A 21,780-nucleotide genomic window follows, 5' to 3' on the forward strand; every position below is an offset into this window, starting at 1 on the left:
GGACAAATTAGGACTGATCCTAGGAAGCTGAGTTTTGAAGCATTCAGCAGTTTACTCTCCATCCATCAGCTCTTGAGGCACAGACAGTGCAAAATGAGACAGAGGGGGAGAATTGGAACAGAGAGTTTGGAGATTTCAGTGTTGTTACACCAAGCAGAAAATGCTGGAGAGGTTTTAGCCTTAAATCCTGCTGCTGAGAGCAAAACCTCTTACTTAATAACCCTGGTATTCTCTGTTGCTTTTGGGAATTAAACCTCTGTTGCAGCCAAGGATTTTAGAGACATTTAACCCTGACTTCAATTTCCCTGGTGCATGTGGGGAAAGGAGCTGTTTTCCTTGCTATAAATCATGCCCTGTGTGTTGTCATCACTGTCACAGGTGCTGGTAGAAGATGCCTTCAGGTTTGATCTCATCAGCCAGATTTTCAGCTGCAAGAAAGCAGCTTAAACATCACTGAACACTGCTGAAATTCAAGATGCAGTTATTTTAAGGTGTAAGAAAATGGTATAAGTTTTTGTTAGAAAATAATTAATGTCTCTTTGACTTGAGATATCTATCTCCTGTAGGATAAAAGCATAGCTTTAAAAAACATGAGTGTTTCTAATACATGACCTTCTGCTTTCTTGCTTTCCTTGTCCAGAGTCTCACACAGCTGATTTTATTTTGGGTGTAACCAGATGCTCATCCCTCTCCTTAGTCTTGTAGTTATGCTTTGAGCATCCCTGGGGAATAAGAGGCTCCATTTTGTTCCCCAAAGTGTTCCACTTGCTGCTGCACATCTAAAGTGAGCCTGCTTTGGGGTGATGCCAGAACTCTCCAAAACTATCCAGGTCCGTGCTTGGTGCATCAAAAGCCAGTCTCCAGCAAACCTGAATGAGGTCCCTGAGGATCAGCTATAGTGATTCCAAAGGGCTGGCATGAGGGCCTCAAAGACCACCCTGGGGCCACTGGAGAATCCCTCAGAGCAAATCTGCTTGGAGCTGCCAGGACTGAGCCTTGCAGCTGACACAGGGACTCAGAGCAGCTGGAGCACAGCCCGGGGAAACGCTGCAACTGCAATCTTCCTCTGCAGGAAGAAGGACAACTTCTGCCTCTCCTCAGCTGCCATCCCTCTGACATCAGCACTGCTGCCCTCTACCTGAGCAGAAAAATAATGAAAAATTTTCCTCAACAAACCATCCCTTGTAAAAGTGGGCAAGATCATTCTGATGACTCATTTGGTCTCCAGGCTGTGAAATATACTGGGAGCTGTCTGTGCCAGGGCTGCAGGAAGGACACTGACCTCCTGCCACAGTTACAGAAGCTGCTGAATGGTTACAGAATTACCCCAACATCTTCAGCAAACTCCCAGAAATTCTTGACCATGGCTCTGCCTGGGTCAATCCCCATTCAATGTCACTACCAACCATCTGAGTCCACCAATATTCCCCGCCTCCCACAGCTTTCAGCAGGAAAATTGAGTGAAGCTGGCCTGATCTGTGTTCACAACTGGGCCTCACTCTCTGGTCACACTCCTGGCTTGAGTCCTCACCCAGCAGGGCCTATGCTGGACAAGAGAGCAAAGCAGAAAAGTCAGAGATGCAGATGGGGAAGAAAAGCCTCAAACTGACATTTGGAATAAGCATTCACTCAATAAGAAAATGGATTACATGCTCACAGCTCCACATTTCTGCAGGAGGGAAGAAGGGAAAAAACGAGTGCAAAGAGCAGGAGGGATTGTGCTCACCCAGCTCATCATCAGGCTCGGAGCTCCATCTCGTGGCTGCTGGCCACCAGCAGCACTGGCCACTGGCCAGGGGGCCTGGAGGCCACCAAATCTCTTGGGGATACGGGCTCTCAAAGCCATGGACACGCTTTCTGGTAGCCTTTGAGTCAGTACTTTTTAATGACGTCCACCTTGCATTTCTCGCATTGAATCTCTCTTATATCCACATCAGAGTCACTGATGGACAAAGCTGCATGTCTGGCAGGGCTGTCTGTGAGCTCCTCCTGCTCTGCCATGGCTCAGGGCTGCTTTGTCTCAGCACAGTAGTGAATGGGAAAACATTTGTCATCTTTGAGCTGAGACATTGCTCTGATCCTTCCAGAGGCACCAGGTCAGACTCAGACCTTCCCAAGATGTGCATTTGCCGGATGTCAGGTAACTGCACTGGACAGGGAAGCAGGGAAGAAAGGGGCTGGACTGAGAGGTTGTGAATGTTGTTGCATGGCTGAGAAGGAAAAGCTTCTTGAGTTCAGCTATGAATGGACAGGGAAGGCTTTGCTTAAAGCAAGATTTCCTAAAGAAGAGGGAATGAAAATGTCATCCCTGAGTAAGGATGAAAAGGTGTGAGCCTGTGTTGGCCACGTTTGTGTGCTTGTTTTCCTGGAAAGAATCCCTAGTGCAGGGACATTTCTGGTGAGGAAGTGGAAGCTTTGTAGGTTCTAAGAGGCTTTGTTTGATGGGAAAGAAGAGAAGAGTGTTTGGAGAAGTGGCACTGAAGGCCAAGTGTCCCGTGCAGGGAGGGGCATGTCAGAGGTGCCTCTGTTGCAGCAGCAGATGCGGGCTGTGCCTCTTTTGGGTGGGAAGGCCAAGGCAAAGCAAGGGCTGGGCTGCAGCTGCTGCTGCTGTGTGAGCCCTGCCGTGCGTGTAGGCGCTCCCAGAGCCGTGGCTGGGGCTGGCCTGGAGCTGCAGCTTTCTTGTCCTCTCAGGAAGCTGCTGCCTGCAGCCCAGTTTCCATCTGGGAAATCCTCAGCTGGGCAAACTGGCCAGTCTTGCTGTCCATGTTGCAGAGCTCAGGCCCCTTGCTCTTGGGCATCTCTGTGGGAAGAGATGTGTGTTCCCATGCTGTCCCTGCCAAGCTGCAGCCTGGATGAGACTGCTGTGCTCAGGGCTGTGGAGGGAGGAGCACATCCCTGTGCCAGGAGCTGGCAGGACTCCTTCCTTAGCAGCCATTCCATGTGTTCAGTGTCACCCCCATGTTCAACACTGTCAGCTTTGACAGCTTTTGGACTGTGTTTGAGAAGTCAAATCTTTTTGACTGTTGAAGGCCTTTGGGGCCCAGAGTTCTTGTTAGGAACAAGGGATTAATTGTGTGAACCATGGAGTTGTTGGACCAGGTGTTTTGTGTAAGTGGTGAGAAGGGTTTCTTCCTTTCTGTTTCTCTTTCAAGGGGAATATTAATGTTGCCCCTGAGTCTTCAGGAGGGGAGCCTGTGGACAGAGCTGCAGCAGAGGGAGCTTTGCCTGGCACCGAGAGCTGCAGAACAATTCCCAGGAGCCCGAGGAGCTTGGTAAGGACAGAGCCCCCATTGGTTTAGAGAGGTGTGAGATGGCTGCTCTGAGCCTGCCTCTGGCAGCAAGGGAGATGAGAAGAGTTGAGTTCCTGTCTGCAGGCTTGGTGCTTCCTGGTGCCTTGAGTTCAAATCCTGCACGGGCACAACCTGCCTGAGCCCTGCCCTCCACGCTTCTCCAGAGGCACTGAGTCCTCTGCTGTGGCAAGAGAGAAGGGAATAAACCTGACCTTGTGGCACTTGTGTCACCAACTCGGGTGTCCCAGTTTTGTGCTGATGTCCATGGATAAGTTTGCTGCAGGATGTCAGTGCTCTGGAGGCAACACTGAGTGACTCTTGAAGCAAGAGAGGAAAAGCCCAGCAAAAAGTGAATGTAGAAGGCTGAGCTTTTTGTCTCCAAGCATTAAATCAATGTAGTACCACAGTCTGCTGATAGCTGTAGTGAGATACATTAAAAATACAAGCAGCAGAAGCTCTGAGGCCAAGGAAATCATTAGTCACAAATCCAGCAGCTCAAGGAAAAAAGGAAATTTTCCCTTTAAATTAGCGAGAACTAAAGGAGAGAGAGAGCACTTTGGATCTGCATTCTTGAGCAAAGCTGGTGCAGCCTGCAGGCCTGGTAGGGAGCTCTTTCCCTCTGGGATGACCCAGAGCTGCTGGTTGTTTTGGAGGAGCTGTTGCTCACTGCAGAGGGCAGGCTGCAGATGGCAGGGAACGGTGCTAGTTCATAACTCAGCTCCCAGCACCTTCAGCTTCAGCCATTTCAGTGAGGACTGAGGTCTCTCTGTCAGCACAGAGAATGAACCAGGCTGGGCTTCTTTGTGGCAGCTGGCACTGTCTGTGTTTCAAGTTCTCGTGGGGGCCCTTTGTACTGTGAGGGCTTTCAGTGTATTGGGATACTTCAAAACTTCAGAAGTTGTAAAAACTCTGAAGGAGTCTGGCTCATTGAAGAGCAGGCTTCAAACTGCCAAGTGGGAGTCTGCCTTTCTGGCCATCTTTTACAGACTTTGATAGAAGGACAGTTACCTCCCAAGGGAAAGATGCACAGAGGCCAATATTGACCCAGTGTTCCCTTTGCTTCCCAGATTTCCAGCTGATCTGCCTTGCCAGGAGGGCTGTCCTGTGTGGGAAGAAGAATCAGAGGGGGAGCCTGTGACCATCAGGCAGGTGGAACCCCTTACTGTATACATAGATTTATAGATTCCTACAATTCTATTTCTATATCCATATAGTTAAATTTATAGATTTATAGAGGTATGTTTATATGTGCATGTATATCCATACCGTAAATTGATCTATATTGTTATAGATGGGATAGAATTAGTTACATTTCTAGATTTTGAGATTTACATTTATATATTTATAGAGTTACATTTAGATGCCTACATTTAGACCCTTACATTTAGACCGTTACATTTAGATGCTTTGATATAGATTTAGAAATGTGTGTAGTTATTTATTTAGAAGTATGTGGAATTTTAGATGCATAGATTGAGCTGTGTAGGCCTGGGGTGCATTTTTAGCTCTTTCTGCCCTCGGCTGCCTTTTTCACCTCTTGCTTTTCCCCCTGTGCTCCCTGTGTCCCCTGTCCCTGTGCTGGGTCCCAGCTGGCGGCCGGGCCGGGCGGAGCAGCACTTCCAGCCCCAGCTGTCCCTGGAGCGGTGGGAGCTGCCGCTGGCCGCAGGCACTGTCCCCTGAGGAGCTGCTGGAGGACGGTGAGACAGAGGGGGCTGAGGGGACTGAGGGGGCGGTGGCGCCGAAGGGACGGTGACCCTGAGCTGCTGCTGGGGCTGAGGGCTGTGGGGCAGCCGAGGGCCATGGTGGCACTGAGGAGACAGGGAAGTGGCACAGGCTGAGGGGCTGGTGGGTCTCAGGGGACGGGATGGCTCAGAAGGGACTGAGGGGGGTGAGAGGACTGTGAGGGGCCGAAGAAACTGAAGGGGGCTGGGGCTTCACCGAGAGCATGGTGGAGCTGAGGGGATGGAGGGGCCAGCAGGGAGCACAGAGGGCTCCGGGACTGCAGCTGTGCCAGGCCTTGCAAGCAATTCCAGAGCCTCCACTTTTGCCACAGCCGCAAGGAAGACCTTGAGGACAGCCAGAGACTGACGGGAGCCAGCAGGGAGGAGCTGAAGGCCGGCAGCAAGAGCAGTGAACGGGGACCTGCTGCTGCCAGCCTGGAGAGAGCCCGGCTGAGGCCACAGGCCCGGGGAGGCAGGCTGGGGCTGAGGCTGGCGTGGGCTGTGGCCGTGGGCACTGCCCGGCGGGGCAGGAGCGGGCCCTGCCCGTGCTGGGGCTGCTCAGCGCAGCTGCCCTGGCTGGCACAGGGGCTGTCCTTGTGTAATGGGTTAATTTCTCAAGTTTGTTCATCAAGTCTATTAAAAAAAAAAAAAGGGAAGCTGATGAAAAACCAAAAGATAAATATAACGGGCTAATATGTTGCAAAATGTCATAAGGCTAATATGTTGCAAAAGCTAACATGTCGAAAAGCTGAATATGCAATATGCATGCAGCCACACGCCTATATATGGTAAAGGCTATTGCAGGGTCATCAAAACTCTGAGAGAGGGGACAGGAGCCTTCCTCCAAACGACCACCAAAAGGCAGAAAAAGACCCCCTAGCAACTATCGGCGCAGACGCAGAAAACACTGGAAAATACGCAACCACGACAGATCAAAGAGAGGCCTGAACCGCCAGCTGGGTGCGAGCCGTTGGTGGAGCGGAGACTGCCCGGCTGCACCCAGCACTGTAATTTGCCTATTATTGCTTGCACTGTCAATTAATAAATTACATTTCATTTGGACTCACTTGTTGGTGATTGGTTCCTCACCACAAATTATAACAAATTGGTGCCGTGACTTGGATTGGGAGAATTCTTGGAGAAGAGAACCTGCCGGGGAGACGCCCCACCTCACGGTGGCCCCGGGGTTGCCATTCTCCAAGACCCCCGACCGACGAACCCAAGACTCGATAATAGGCAAATTGGAGGCCGGCAACCCCATAATCTTTGTGCACGAAGTCCAGACGAAGATGCGTGGTTCTTCGGGTGAGTATTAGAGGGGATAGCGTCCAGTTAGGGTTGGGATCCCGGAGGGTGGTGCGTGAGACATCCTCTGGACAAAGTGAGTGCGGCCCCCATATAGTGCGGTTCCCAGGTATCCGTGAGGGACTGGGCCACGAACGGGGGGAGTGAGAGAGTGTGTAAAAGAAGGCACTCCGGAGGATGGGACAAGGGAAGAACAAGCCCTCTGATCCTATAGGAAAAGGAATTAGTATCAAGCTTCCCCCACTACCTCCAGATAGCCCTTTATGTTTGATGACCAAGTTCTGGGATGCTTATCCCTCCAGAAAAGGGAAGGACCGGGCTAAGATGATCCATTATTGCATGGAGGTTTGTGGAGGGAAACACATCAGGGCAGGTAGCCTTTACTGGCCCGTGTTTGGAGCATTTGAGGATTGGATTTGTCAGGCTCTGAACACATATGTTAATTCAAAGGAACCATTTAGTGTGGAAGAAAGTGAATATGCAGCCCTGTGGATCATTGGTGAGACTAGTTCTTCCCTATTTGTATTAAAATCTAGAAAGAAGAAAAGGAGACCAGGGGATACTTGGGAAGCGCCTGATCCATCTCCCCCACCTTATTTACCCCCTCTACAAATTCCCAATGCACCCCCTCCTCCTCCTTGTCCCCCGTCACTACCTCCCATACCCCCTATTCAAGAAATAGACAATTTCAAGTCAGAACCTGATCCCCTCCAGGAACACAGGAGAATAACTAGAAGTCAGTCTCGGCAAGAGGCAGGCGAGGCCCCTCTACTTCCATTAAGGGAAGTAGGAATGGGCATGATTCCAAACCCTAATGCAGGACAACCAGGTCAGCCTGCTCAAATTCCAGGGGTAGGATATGTGATGGCTCCTTTGAATTCAGGGGACGTCAGGGAATTTAAGAAAGAAATGGGGCACCTCTTGGAAGACCTGCTGGGGGTAGAAGAAAGGGTGGATCAATTTTTGGGACCCAATATATATACCTGGGATGAATTACAATCTATATTAGGAATTCTGTTCACACTTGATGAACGGGGAATGATAAGAGCTGCTGGGATGAGAGTTTGGGACCGGGATCATCAACAGGGGCCACAGGGAGATGTGAAATGGCCACTCCAGCGTCCCCACTGGGACAATCAGAATCCCGAACATAGAATCCATATGAGTGATTTAAGGGCGATTGTCATTCAAGGGATAAAGGAATCCATCCCTCGAGGGAGGAATGTAAGTAAAGCATTTAGTGAACAACAAAAGAAGGATGAGCATCTCACTGAATGGCTGGAGCGATTACAAAAATGTTTCTGGCTATATTCAGGAGTAGATCCCGATTCAGAAGTTGGGCAAGCCTTACTGAAAACGCAATTTGTAGCCAAGGCGTGGATTGTTATTAGAAGAAAGTTGGAGAAAATGGAGAATTGGCAGGACAGAGGCTTAGATGAGTTGTTAAGGGAGGCTGAGAAGGTATATATTAGAAGAGAAGATGAAAGTCACAGAAAGCAGATGAGGATAATGGTAGCAGCAGTACAAGAAGGTCAAAAGGGGGGACAAATGAGACAGAGAGTCCCCAGTATGCAAAAGAGAGAGCCAGAAAAAGAAAAGGGGGGGCGGGGTTGTTTGTTATTATTGCGGGAAGAAAGGACACATGCGACGGGAATGTTGAAAAAGGCAAATGGATGAGAGACAGTTTCAGGACTAGGGGTGTCAGGGGCTCTATTTGCCCCAGGGATTTACAGAATCCCCTAATCTGTTTGGTCAAGCATTAGAACAGATCTTGCAGGAATATCACCCCGAGGAAGGGACCACCTTAATTCAATATGTGGACGATTTGCTGATAGCGGGAGAAGAGGAAGAATCAGTTAGAAGGGGCAGTATAAAGTTACTAAACTTTCTCAGTCTTAAAGGGCTAAAAGTTTCTAAATCTAAATTGCAGTTTGTAGCAAAAGAGGTAAAATATTTAGGACACAGGCTGACCGAGGGAACCAAGAAGTTGGATCCTGGTGGGGTCCAAGGTATACTCTCCCTTCCCGCCCCAAGGAGTAAAAGGCAAGTTAGACAACTCTTGGGGCTCTTTGGATATTGCAGGCAGTGGATTGAAAACTTTAGAGGAAAACAAATTCCTGTATGATAAGCTCACAAAGGAAGGTCTGGTTAAGTGGTCTAAGGAAGATGAGGAACGACTGGATGCACTGAAGACAGAGCTGGTAAACGCTCCGGTCCTCAGCCTCCTCGACCTTAGAAAGCCTTTTTACCTGTTTGCCAGTATAGATAAAGGTACTGCATATGGAGTACTGGCACAGAATTGGGCAGGGAGCAAGAAGCCTGTGGCATATCTTTCCAAATTATTGGAGCCCGTTAGTCAGGGATGGCCAACTTGTCTCCAAGTAATAGTGGCAGCAGCGCTGTTGGCAGAAGAAGCCAGCAAGGTTACCTTTGGAGCAGAGCTACACGTACTATCTCCACATAATATTAGAGGAGTTTTACAACAAAAGGCTGAAAAGTGGATCACAGATGCGAGGCTCCTGAAATATGAAGGGATATTGATAGCATCCCCAAAATTACAACTCGGTACTACATCCCTTCAGAAGCCAGCCCAGTTCCTTTATGGGGAACCTGAAGAAGAACTCACTCACGACTGTCTACAAAACATTGAGGAACAAACCAAAATTTGCCCTGACCTAGAGGAAGAGGAGCTAGAAACAGGAGATAGGCTGTTTGTGGATGGGTCCTCCCGAGTAGTAGAGGGAAAGAGAAGGTCAGGGTATGCAATAGTGGATGGTAAGACCTCTTTGGTGGTAGAATCAGGACCCTTGAGCCCTAGTTGGTCGGCCCAGGCACGCGAACTCTACGCTGTCCTATGAGCCTTGGAACAGCTCAAGGGCAGAGCTGGAACTATCTATACAGATTCCAAATATGCGTTCGGCATCGGGCACGCTTTTGGAAAGATTTGGGACGAAAGGGGATTAATTAATTCCCAAGGCAAGGGGTTAATTCATGAGGAACTAATTTGAAGAATCCTTAAAGCTATAAGAGGCCCTACGGAGATAGCGGTTGTACATGTTAAGGGTCACCAGGCAGGAATTGGGGCCACTACCAGGGGAAACAATTTAGCGGATCAGGAAGCTAAAAGAGCAGCTTTGATGGTACTCCAGGAACCGGATAGTAATACTGTAAATGCTAGAGAAAATTGTACTACTTGTGGTAGAGATTTGGAGGAGGCCCCCTGTTATGCTTGCTGGAAGACATTTGGGACCGAGGCTATCAGGTGTTCTTGTGACAACCCAGAGAAAATCCATTGTTGGTTTCATGGCCCAAAATACATTCTAACTTTCTCTGCAAAGGAACAGGAGAAGTTAATGCAGATGGGATTACGAGAAAAAGAGGGGAGTTGGTTATTACAAGATGGGAGGGAGATGGTCCCAAAGGCCTTAGCCTTAAGAATCCTCCAGGCAATTCACGTGAAAACCCATTAGGGCACACAAGCATTAATTGATCAGTTTGCTATAAAATACATGGGTATTGGGTTACATCATTCAGCAAAGCAGGTCACTCACCGGTGCCTCACCTGTCAGAAGGTTAACAAACAGCACCAGAAATCCCGGATAATGGGAGGCAGGGAGTTGGCCCATAGACTGTTCTCCCATGTACAGATAGATTTTATAGAATTATCTAAAGTTGGGCGATATAAATATCTATTGGTCCTGGTAGATCACCTGACCCACTTTGTGGATGCCTTTCCCACTGCTTGGGCAACAACTCATGTGGTGGTTAAAGCAATACTTGAAGAAATCATCCCCAGATATGGGTTAATAGAAGTAACAGACTCTGACAGAGGCCCCCATTTCGCTTCTAAGGTAGCAAAGGAAGTTTTTACTGCTTTAGGAACACAGTGGCAATATCACACCCCATGGCACCCTCAGAGTTCGAGCAGAGTAGAGAGAATGAATGGAGAAATAAAGAAGCAATTAACCAAATTAATGATAGAAACAAAAATGTCCTTGCTCAAATGTTTACCACTGGCTCTACTAAACATCCGTACTCAACCACGGACAGACGTGGGAATTTCCCCATTTGAGATGCCATACGGAGTGCCATATGACATGGAGGCACCGGTAGATCATCCACACCTAGAGAATATACAGATAAACCAATATCTGACCCAACTGATGAATAGGCAAGGGAGCTCCGTGATAAAGGATTACTGGTACAGAGACCTCCCTTAGATGTCACCATCCACCAAATCAAACCTGGGGATAGAGTATTGATTAAGACTTGGAAAGAAGCCTCCTTGACACCTCGTTGGGAAGGCCCATATGTGGTATTGCTTACCGCAGAAACTGCCATCCGAACAGCTGAGAAAGGATGGACACATGCTAGTCGAGTGAAGGGACCAGTCAAACCTGAACGTACATGGAAAGTGGCAAGCCAACACGAGAAACTAAAGGTTAAGCTTAAAAGAGACCAGTAATGACAAATAATTAACCCCAGGAAACATTACCATCAGAACACTCCTCACCTAGATCAAGAGGACTTTTTTGTTCTTCCCAGCAGGAACTGCGAAGGAGAAACCAGCGTGGTGGATGTGTTGGGACAAATTTTGGCCAATTTGGCTTGGCACATCTACTATACTGCCTTTTCAGTTACTGCGTGAACTTTGAACATTAGGAAAATGTATTTTGAAAATTTTAAAGAAAACAATTGTATAGATAAATGGAGCTGCCGATGTGGCAACCTGCCCAACTTGATACTGCGTTATGTCCGGAGGTGCGTAAAAGGGAGGAGTTTCATTGGAACCTCCTGGAAGATCGAATCCTCCAATGGTGTCTAGATATACTGTTCTTAGACAGTAACTTTTGCAGTAACTTTTCAAGACATAGAATCAGCCTACTTTTTGCAGAAAAATTTCAAACATTTAAATGTTTAAGATGTACTAAATGTACCTTTTGTATCCCTTGGGTGTTGCTTGAATGTGGTAAATGTAAAGCATTAAAATGGATTTATGCTAGACGCCTATTTTATGATTTATGTGCAGAATGTTATCATGAACATCGGAGAAATTCTAATTGGAAAAGACAATTGGAAGCATTTATTGGTGGCCCAGTCCTGTTCAAAACATATACCAATTATTCGAGAATAGAGAACAAGCTTACCAGTCAATTAGCGCTAACGAAATCTGCACATATATTACTCTTTTGGCTTATTGTAAGAAATCGCGCATAATCACTTTTGAGTGTGACAAAAATGTATTTGTGCCTTATCCTCATTCTGTACTTAGTATCAAGTGGCATGCTGAGAATGAATATTGGCGTCAACGTCACCTACGGGTTTACTCCCAAAAAAAGACAAAAAGCCATGGATGCTAGTACGCACTACCCAAAGATTACACTGTATATTGTGGGACTAAGGGGTGTGAATGTTATCTCTTTGTATGTCTTGTCTGCAGGATTTGCCAAGAACGGTGGTGGGTCCATTGCCGCCGGAATTCACAGAAACCGTTCTAAGATTAGGGGAGCTTTCGGGAAAATAGGTAAAATATGAATCTCAAGAGTGGTGGGGAATCTTTACTAAGGGTATAAATCCAGAGACACATTGTTGTCATACCAATGAACCCACTCCCTTTGTAGCCCAAATCATAAAAGGATACCGCCGGAGATGGCTGCTTGGTATCGATTGCAGCTCTCCTTTGATAAAGAATTGGGAACCATATTGAGTAAGGCAGGAACAAAAAGGATCCCTAAGCAAATACCTGTGCTGCCGAGAAGATGGTTAACCCCGTGCAACTGGATTGACGGGAGAGGCAGAGAGGAAAAGGCAAAGGGACCTGCAACCCAGAGTGGGATGCGCTTAGAGAAGTTCCAACAACTGCCTCTCAAACATTAAGTTCCCTGGAAAAATAACACACTCCAGGCTATCCAAAGGGCAGCTCCCCAGGAAAATACACATGTGAAATTTTAGAGTAGGACTGCACCCTTTTTTGGCAGATCTATTTAAGATCGATGTGGGCATTGGGATAAGTCACTAGAGATGCAGGGGGACATTAGCCATTCACATGGACGCTAATTTGAGTAGATAGAACATTTCTTAAAGTCAGCAGAGTTAAGTGAGGCCCACTTAAACCTATCAAACCACCCTACTCTCCACAATAGGAGGACCAGTAATTCTATTAATCCTTGGGCTGACTTTTGGGCCTTGTATATTCAATAAAATGATTGAAATAGTAAAAGGAAGGCTGGAGGCAGCCCATCTGCTTCTGATTAGAACCAAATATGAACCTGTAACAGAGGATCCTGAACTGGGGGAGGAGGCCACCTTGAGTCAATGTGAGTTGAAACGATTTGATGAACAAAATAGTCAAAAAAAAGGGGGGCATTGTAATGGGTTAATTTCTCAAGTTTGTTCATCAAGTCTATTAAAAAAAAAAAAAAAAAGGGAAGCTGATGAAAAACCAAAAGATAAACAAATATAATGGGCTAATATGTTGCAAAATGTCATAAGGCTTAAACCGCAATATGTCACAAGCTAATATGTTGAAAAGCTGAATATGCAATATGTATGCAGCCACATGCCTATATATGGTAAAGGCTATTGCAGGGTCATCAAAACTCTGAGAGAGAGGATGGGAGCCTTCCTCCAAACGACCACCAAAAGGCAGAAAAAGACCCCCTAGCAACTATCGGCGCAGACACAGAAAACACTGGAAAATACGCAACCACGATAGATCAAAGAGAGGCCTGAACTGCCAGGTGGGTGCGAGCCGTTGGTGGAGCGGAGACTGCCCGGCTGCACCCAGCGCTGTAATTTGCCTATTATTGCTTGCACTGTCAATTAATAAATTACATTTCATTTGGACTCACTTGTTGGTGATTGGTTCCTCACCACAAATTATAACACTTGTGCAAGGCAGCTGTGCCAGCAGGGCCCGGGAGCTGTGCCGGCTCTGCCGGGCTGCCGGGGCTGCGGGACAGTCCCGCCGCGGCTGCGCTCACCCCAGCCTGGCCCGCTCGGCTGCTTTCTCTTTCTGACCCCCCTGGGGAGGCTCTGACATTTCCTCTTCCCTGATGCAAGTGCAGCTGCTGCCAAGGGAAACGTGCCCATACTCACTCCGTGTTCCCTTTGCTTGCCAGATGTCCCATCTGCTGTCGCTGTCCAGGAGAGCTGCTCTGCACGGGAGGAGGAGACTGAGGGAGAGGCTTTGAAGATGGGGCAGCTGGGATCCCTCTGCTTGGACTTCTATGGACTTGCACACAGGCAGTGATAATTACATCAATCTGTACATATCTTGCTATTTGTATTGGTATATTTCTATACATATGATACTTACTATATTTCTAGAAATACAATACTTATTATATTTATAAATGTGCTATGTATATATGTACAAATATATACATACACGTTTGCAGTTACATATTTGTGTGTAGGTGTATCTAGCTTCTTATGTATGTTGTAATATCTTTTTGTGTTTAGATTTCCATTTGTATACAGTTGTGTAGGTATCTATTTGTATTGATGGAGTTTTTTGTATATGTCTTTTTAAAGAGGGATATTGCTATTAGTGTTGGTATATATGTCTATTTTTATATTGTTATATGTATATTGACCTATTTATATATGTAATTATATTTACATATATATTGAGATGTACAGCTGTATATTTGTATTGATGCATTTGTATGGATATTTAGCTTGGCACATTTTTTTGTATTTATAGATAAGTTTGTCTTATATTTCTGTTTATATACATGTTGTATGTTATCTGTAATATTTAATCTATATTTGCATCTGTAGATTGTTATATATGTATTTATATATATTTGTGTCTACATATGGTTTTAGTTCTGTTTCAACATGTATGGAGTGTTGTAGTTGTATAATTCTATTGGTTCTATCTATAATTCTCTGAGTTGTTGGTACAGGATTACTTAGAGAGAGAATGCATATTTTTGTATTTCTATATGGGCTGTATGCTTGTAGTAGTATGTAACAAATTAAGTTGTTAAATACCTAATTGATCTTTGTGTCTAGGGAGTTGTTGTAGAGGTTGGCTATAAGTTTGGTTTTTTTTAACTGAAGTTGTATTTTTATATTTTTAACTAGACTGGCTGTAATAATCTAATGAATTCCTGGTTTTAACCAAGTTGAGATTTGTCTTGTTCTGTATTGTCAATGTGGGTGTAGCAATTTGTAATAAATGTCATTTTTCAACTGAAATTGATTCTCGTGTATTTGTTGATCAGCAGTGCGGCTGTGGCAATCTGCAAGAAATGCCATTTGTCAGCTGCGATGGGTGTTCTGTGATTTGTGCTCCCCAAAGCCATGAGCAGATGTAAATGCTGGAGGATTTTGGCCATGCAAATCTCCAGCCATGCCCAGCACATGCCCCACCTGCACTCAGGCTGGGCAAGGGAAGCGCAGATTTGGGCTGGCAGCAGAGCCCCCCCGTTGGCTCAGAACTCGCTGCAGAGGCCTGCTGAGAAAACTCCCGGACTCCACTGAGCGCAGCATCCAAGCAGGAGCCACCCGGGGAGGACAAATCCGCCCCCCATCCCATGGGCAGCTCTTTAGGAAGCGCTCCAAGTGTTCCTCTGGAGCTCATCCCTGACCAAAAGCCAGCAGGGATCCTGAGCCGGCTCCACTGCCTTTGGCAGCACTTTGGCAAATGAGCTGCAGCAAGGGGGAGGCAGCAGTGACTGTGACTGCTGCAGGCTGGGCATGAAGGAAGGGCCATGGACACAAGTGCTGAGATGCCCCAAAATCCAGAAGGAGGCTGGAGAACTGGGAATCAAGAAGATCTCACAAGTGCTGAAATGATGGAAGCCCTTTGTGTGAAGTTCCCTGGAGGAAGTGACAGGGAGTTGCTGCTAGGATCAGCAGTAGCAGAAGGCAGCAGGATCTGCTCATTTTCCTGGCTCTGTTTCCAGGACACAGGCTGAGATGGCCCCTTCTCCCACAAAGCCCTTGCCCATGGAGGCTGCCGGGCAAAAGCAATCCCATTGCAAAGAGAGGCTTTGCAGTTGAAATCCACTGCCCTTGTGTTGAGGGGATGAATGACTGCCCTGCCAAAGCACAGCAGCTGCAGGGCCCCTCTCAGCTCTGTGTGTGTGTTGCAGGCCTGCCTGAGGTGCCCGTGCTGCAACAGCTGCGAGAAGGGCAAAGTGACCTGATTGCATCATTAGCACAGCTACTGCTGGATCTGATGGCACACTTCCCCACCAGCCAGGGCCAGGCCTTGGCCAGAGCTCAGGCCTGGGCTGGGAGGAGTTTCCCCTAAAATACCCTACAGAAGCCTGTATCCATGTCAGTTGGGAAAGTTTCCTAAAGTGATACGTTTCTTGCAGATAACTTCATGAGGTTATGCAGAGCTAGGATAAGTGTCTTTCTAGTCTATTTTTAGCTAAATACTGATGGGCTTGATGACTCCAGGATTCATCTTGTAAGTCAGCTCTGGCTCAGGCTTGCTGCTCAGGCCTCAGCACATCAGACACTGAATTTAGAGAACCTTTTGAGAAAGGTTGTCACCCCTTTACTTCTTTTAGCCCAATACTTCTAGTCCTGATAAATTTGAATTCTTCCTGGACATTCTGGCAAACAGACCATCTAAAATTTTCACTGTTTATCAATGTTTAAATTCTATCCACCAAGAGAAACCCAGTCACTTCCAAAATGAGCTTGAAAAAAGCTACTATTTTAAAGCAAAACCAAGAATTTTTCTTGCTAAGTGAGAAAAGGAGTTTCCAAAACTCCTCTGTGAAACTCATGCAGATTATTTGAAGTATCCTTTTCCTACCAGGAGCAGAGGGATGCCAACCTGGGCAGAGTGCACACAAAGCTCATTTCAATAGAAAGGTGATACACTGGGGATGGACAGAGGGGATTTGCAGCTCTGCTGGGGCTGTTCAGTTCAGGTTGCTGTTCTCAGCTGTAAAAGGAACTCCTGCTGCTGTAGCAAAGCTGTTGGAAGATGCAGACAGTTTGTTCATGAGCCAGGTCCTGGTTGAAGAAGCATTTGTTCCCCAAAATCTACCAGCAGCATTACCACACCATACTTTAGCCAGCTTGCTGCCAGAACCTGTAATCCCAGGAGCAACTTCCAGGGAAAGGGGAGTGGGTTCTACTCTCATTCCTTCTAACAGCTCTTACACCATGGCAGGGACTCTCAGCAGCCCAGGTTCCCCTTGGAAAGGCAGGATGCCGTGTTCCTTCTCACTTTTCAGGATTCCTCATCATTTACAAGCTTTACTCAAACATTCTGAATGTTTTCAACAAGGTAATGAATAGTGTAAGAGCCTGGGATGAACTCCTTTCATTTTGTATCTGCTATTTCCTGCAGGGAGGGGATGGAGGAAGGCAGGAGATTCCCTGCTTCAGGGAAGGAACACCCATGAGACAAACCTCTGACAGGTGCACCTTCCATGCAAATTAGGTTTACAGGGAAAACACTAGACCCTAGGAAGAAATGTCACAAATCAATAACTTCCCATTTTGATTTCAGGAGCAGACTTCAAATGCAGCCTCCAAGCACAGGGAGCACTGAGACTCTAAGCCACACGACATCTCTGCCAAAATTCCCAGCAGCCATGACAAAATGACTGCAGAAATAATGCAGCGTCCTGGCCCTCCTGATGTGTCAGGAATAAGCCACTGGGGATACAGCCAGAGGGACAAAAGTTGCTCTAGCTGAGCACATTTTGAAAGGAGAGGAAGGAAGACATTAGGCGTCTCTACTGTTGAAGTTTAAAGCTTGTGAGAAATGTTTCCAAGAACTGGACAAAGAATGGGAGAACAGACAGACAGTACCAGAGGCAGGAGAACCAGAAAAATCAACCAAACAACGGCTTTAGTAAGAATTTGGGCATAACAAGATTCTTTGTGGTAAAGCTGCAGCAAAGGGAGCTGAAAGTCCTTTTCTGAGAAGGGCAATGACAGCAATGCCTCAGCCTAGGGGAAGGTGAGCACATCAACCAGGGCTCCTCAGTGGAATGCTATTTCCTAAGAGTCTCCATTACCTCTCCTTTCTCCTCTTCTGGATATTTAGATGTGTTTGTTTGGGGCTAGGGTTTCCTAGTGCACCAGCCCTCAGGGGTTCTTGGCCTGGCTCAGGAAGATCCCAGGTGCCTAAGGAGTTGCTCCACTGAGACTACAGATTCATTTCCTTGGCCTCTATTGGGCCTGGGAATTGGGAAACTCTTCCCTCCCAGGAGCAGTGCCATTCCTTGATGGGATTTAATTAGCAGAGCCCTCAAATGAAGCTCTCACAAATCTCTGCTGCAGCTCAGCTTCCATCCCACCAAGGCAGCACTTCAGCAGCATGGTCCCACCCTGGCAGTGTGGGAACACTGGGATGGGAAATTTCCCAGGGATGGGAAATTTCCTCTCAGGAACAAAGAACACATAAAAACTGAGGGCAAGACCCAAGGGACAGGGCCAAGAAAGGAAGCTGAAATAAACAGGGCGGGAGACTTTTTCTCTTTTTAATGCCTTTATAAAGGTGATCAGCTAAAAATTGGGAAGCTTCACAGGTCTCTCCCAGGGTGCCTTGAAGGAGAAGGAATGTGCAGCTTTGTCCACTGGGGACAGAGCTGGGGGTCCCATCCTCACAAGAGCCATAGGGCGTAACCCAAATTTTGCAACTCTCCAGTGAGTCCCACTCGGGGTCTTGGTTTCAGATGAGGTCTGCTCAGGGTGAGGGGCAACAAAGGTTCTCAGCATCTCTGCAGGCTCAGCACTCTGTTCCTTATGTCTAGACACCACTCTAATTTCCTAATTCTGTACTGGCTCATTGTTTTTGGGGGCTTCTTGGTAAGTTTGATGAGGTTCCCATGGCATGCTGGTCTCCAGGCTATTTTGCATTCTCTCTGATGCCCCCCCCCCCCCCCCCCCCCACCTCTCCTCCCCTCACTGCCTGGGCAGAAGTACAGTTTAGCCCCAGGCAGGGCTTTACCAGTACAAAAGGAGCAATTAGTTACAACAACCCGTGATTACAATAACAAAAGAGGTACAATTCCACCTTGGCAACAACTAGTCTGACTGGTTTTGTAACTCTTTTTCTTCCCAAAAGAAATTGGCAGATTTTTGTTTATAACAGTCCCCCCTCTTTTTCTTTGATCGAGCTTAAACTGAAGCTCACATCAACTTGCAATTCTTGACTCATGAGCTTCTTATTTCTTTAATTTTTTTAAAATAAATTTCTTGAGCACTCTGGTAATCATGGTTATTCAACTTGGTTACTTTTCTTGGCTTTTTTTTTTTCAGGTTAGAATTTTTTGAGATTTTAAGCTTGGTCTGTAGGGCCAATACTATTATTTTAATGAAACAGGGAAATAAGCATAGTAAAAAGAGCAATCTTCCAAGTATACACACAGTGAGGAAAACTACTTTTTCCCATACATTGTTTTTTGAAAATCTATAGGTTATCTTACCAACTGGAATCAAGTGTAGGAGTTTGTTCTTGGTTATTTACATATGCTAGTTTTTTATTTCATTTGAGATGTTTCTAATGATTGCATTCTTTATCTCTAATACTGCTTGGAGTCTGATTCTGTTTAACATAGATATTGGGGTCTGAACTTGGCCCTTACCATTTTGGATTCTCTCAATTTCTATTGCACTTTGCTTCTTCTGTTTGGTTTCTCTTAAATCATTGTATATAGCAACTCCTAAACTTGATCCAGTTTCTTGGTTTTATCATTCTAGCAGTGCAGCTGCCAGACCAGTCTCTTGACAATTTAGTGTATGCTGTAGTACTAGAGATCAAAACCAGGTGTTTAAGGCTCTCTTGAAATGTGTTAGTAGTTTCTGTTGGGCATTCCCAATATCTACACAGTTCTTTCATTTTCCAAAAGGGGTTTATCCCTTTTTCAGTACACTCATAACATTCATATACTTCATGGTGGGTACACTTGTCTCTTTCTTTTCTTTTCTCTACAGACTCTAATTTATTTGCATCTCTTGGGATCCACCGGGTAGCCGAATTCTTTACTGCTAAATACTCGTTACAAACCACCTTTCTTACTGTTTTTACCATTTCTTTTCTTTTGACTAGATCTACTGAGCTTGCTTCAGCAGCATCACATTCAAAGCACAACCAGGCTTCTCCTATAGGGCACTCTCCCAGGAGTGGCTGCCTAAAAGTGGCAGTATTTGGGCTATCCCATACATTCTCTTATCTTCTTGATAAAGGACCAATTGGGAGAGGTTAACACAATTAGGGTTAGAATTGAGGTGGACTCTAGACAAGGAGCTCCCTTTTTCCTCCTCATAGAGGGGTTGGTAGCACTTACTGCACGGCTCTCCTGGGCTCCCCAGAGCACCACCAGCAATTAGAGCCATCATTACTACCCTTCCCAAGAGTCCGGTATGGGTCACCTTGCACAGCCTGCCCACCCGGCCTGGCCTCTTGGGGAATTTTACTGAGAAGAAGCTTCCAAGCTCTTTAGAGTCCCTTCTACCTGCTTCTCTTGGTCTGTTCTCTACTAATTTTGGTTCCTCTTAGGGGAGTGCTCTGCAGAGGATTAACTTGGATTAATTTTGAACCAAATTGGGGTACTTAACCAGAATTACTTATTTACAGTCTTAAACTTTTTACAAACTTATTTTACACACAGAACTGTCTTGAAACATTTTAAGCTATGTTATGGTTCTGATACCAAACCCCTTTCCTATATAGTTCAGTCTTTTGACTCTTCCTTCTGAGAGTCAACTTTAAGTCTTTTGGTCCTTTTATAATGGTGTACTCAGGTGAATTAACTTGTGATGTGGTTGACTCTTGTCCAGTGCCTGGAGGTGAGAGTGGTGTGGACTCTGGCCCAATGCCAGAGGGAAAAACTGATGTTGAGTCTGGCCCAATGCCAGAGGGAGAATGGGATGGAGTCTGGTCCAATGCCAGAGGGACAGTGGGGTGGAGTCTGGTCCAATGCCAGAGGGACAAACTGATGTTGAATCCTGGTCCAATGCCAGAGAGTGAGAGTGATGTGGAATCTGGTGATGTGGGTTCAACTTTTTTCCTTTGGTTTGCACAGTTGAATTAGCAGTGAGGAGTACCTGAAACAGGCTTTCAAATATAGGCATTAATGGTCTGTTATTTTATGATTCTATCAAAACTCAGTTTCTTCAGTTCATCTTATGTACAATTGAATAATTTCTCTTTTTCTATAGCTTGCATGTTTCTCTCATCAACTTCTGCATACTCTGTATTTTGCAGGGAGTTGTATTTCTGTTAGCTAACTTAACTCCAAAAGTGCTTTTATTCTCCTGTTTTTCTGTGTATTTAACTTACTGGTTTTCTGTTCTATTTTCAAGATCTTATCTATTCATCTCTTGCCTCTGTTTCTTACTTTCACTGACAGCTTAAATACTACTTTTCTTTCAACCCCTTACACTTAAAACAAATTTTTTCTCACACTATTTTTCAACACGATACACCTCCCTCCAAGGAGATGTGGTAAAACTTATAATGTACAAACTACATTACCTATACTTTAATTTGTCTACATTCACTCTCTTTTATTTCTCATTCACTTTCACACATTCCTTCACACCCTCAAGACACAAAGTGGATCCTTATTGCTAGTAAATCTCTGTGGCCTCCCCCTCACCTTGGCATTGGCCTCTAGGTCTCAGGATCTCTGGGCCTCTTGGAAGGGCTCTGACTCTGGTTGCCTCCGGTGCTCGTTCCCCTGTGAGGCTGTCTGTGTGTCACTCACGCTCTTCAGCTATGGCCCCCTCACACGTCTGGGGAACACTGGCCTGGTGTGCAGGACACACACACCCTTCAGCTAAAGCCCCACCTGCCTGTGGAACAGTAGCCTGGTGTGCAGGTCACACACACCCTTCAGCTAAAGCCCCACCTGCCTGTGGAACAGTAGCCTGGTTTGAGGTCACACACACCCTTCAGCTGAAGCCCCACCTGCCCAGGGAACACTAGCCTGGTTTTGTTTGTGACTCACTCTTACACACAAAATAAGACAACAGTAAGGTACTTTTTACTTTCACATCACTTATTACAAGTTGAGATGTTACTGGCCAGTCCTGGTGCTATTGGATATCCTTCCACTCAGCCATTTCTCCACAATAATAGCAGTGTTGTTCACTCAAAGGGACTTGAGGTCTCTCCATCCCTCTTGTGCCTGACACTACAAGAGGCCTATCCTTGCCTCCTCCTGGTGGGGGACCTGCCCACCCCACACTTTCTCTGGCTACTGCAACCATGATCCTAGCCTTGGCCTTTGCTTTTTCTTCTTCCTTCCTTAAATACACCCTCAATGCTTCTCTTAATAACTCATTAATGTCCTTCTCTTGCCAATCTTCAGTCTTTTCCAGTTTTCTCCCTATATCAGGCCAAGATTTGGTAACAAACTGGACCTTTAGTAGCACTTGACCTTCTCTGGTGTCTGGGTCTATTTTAGAGTACAGTTGGAAGTGCTGCTGTAGGAGATTAAGCCAAGCAGCAGGAGCTTCATCCTTCCCTT

The sequence above is a fragment of the Agelaius phoeniceus genome, chromosome Z, assembly GCF_051311805.1.
Source record: "Agelaius phoeniceus isolate bAgePho1 chromosome Z, bAgePho1.hap1, whole genome shotgun sequence".
NCBI lineage: Eukaryota > Metazoa > Chordata > Aves > Passeriformes > Icteridae > Agelaius > Agelaius phoeniceus.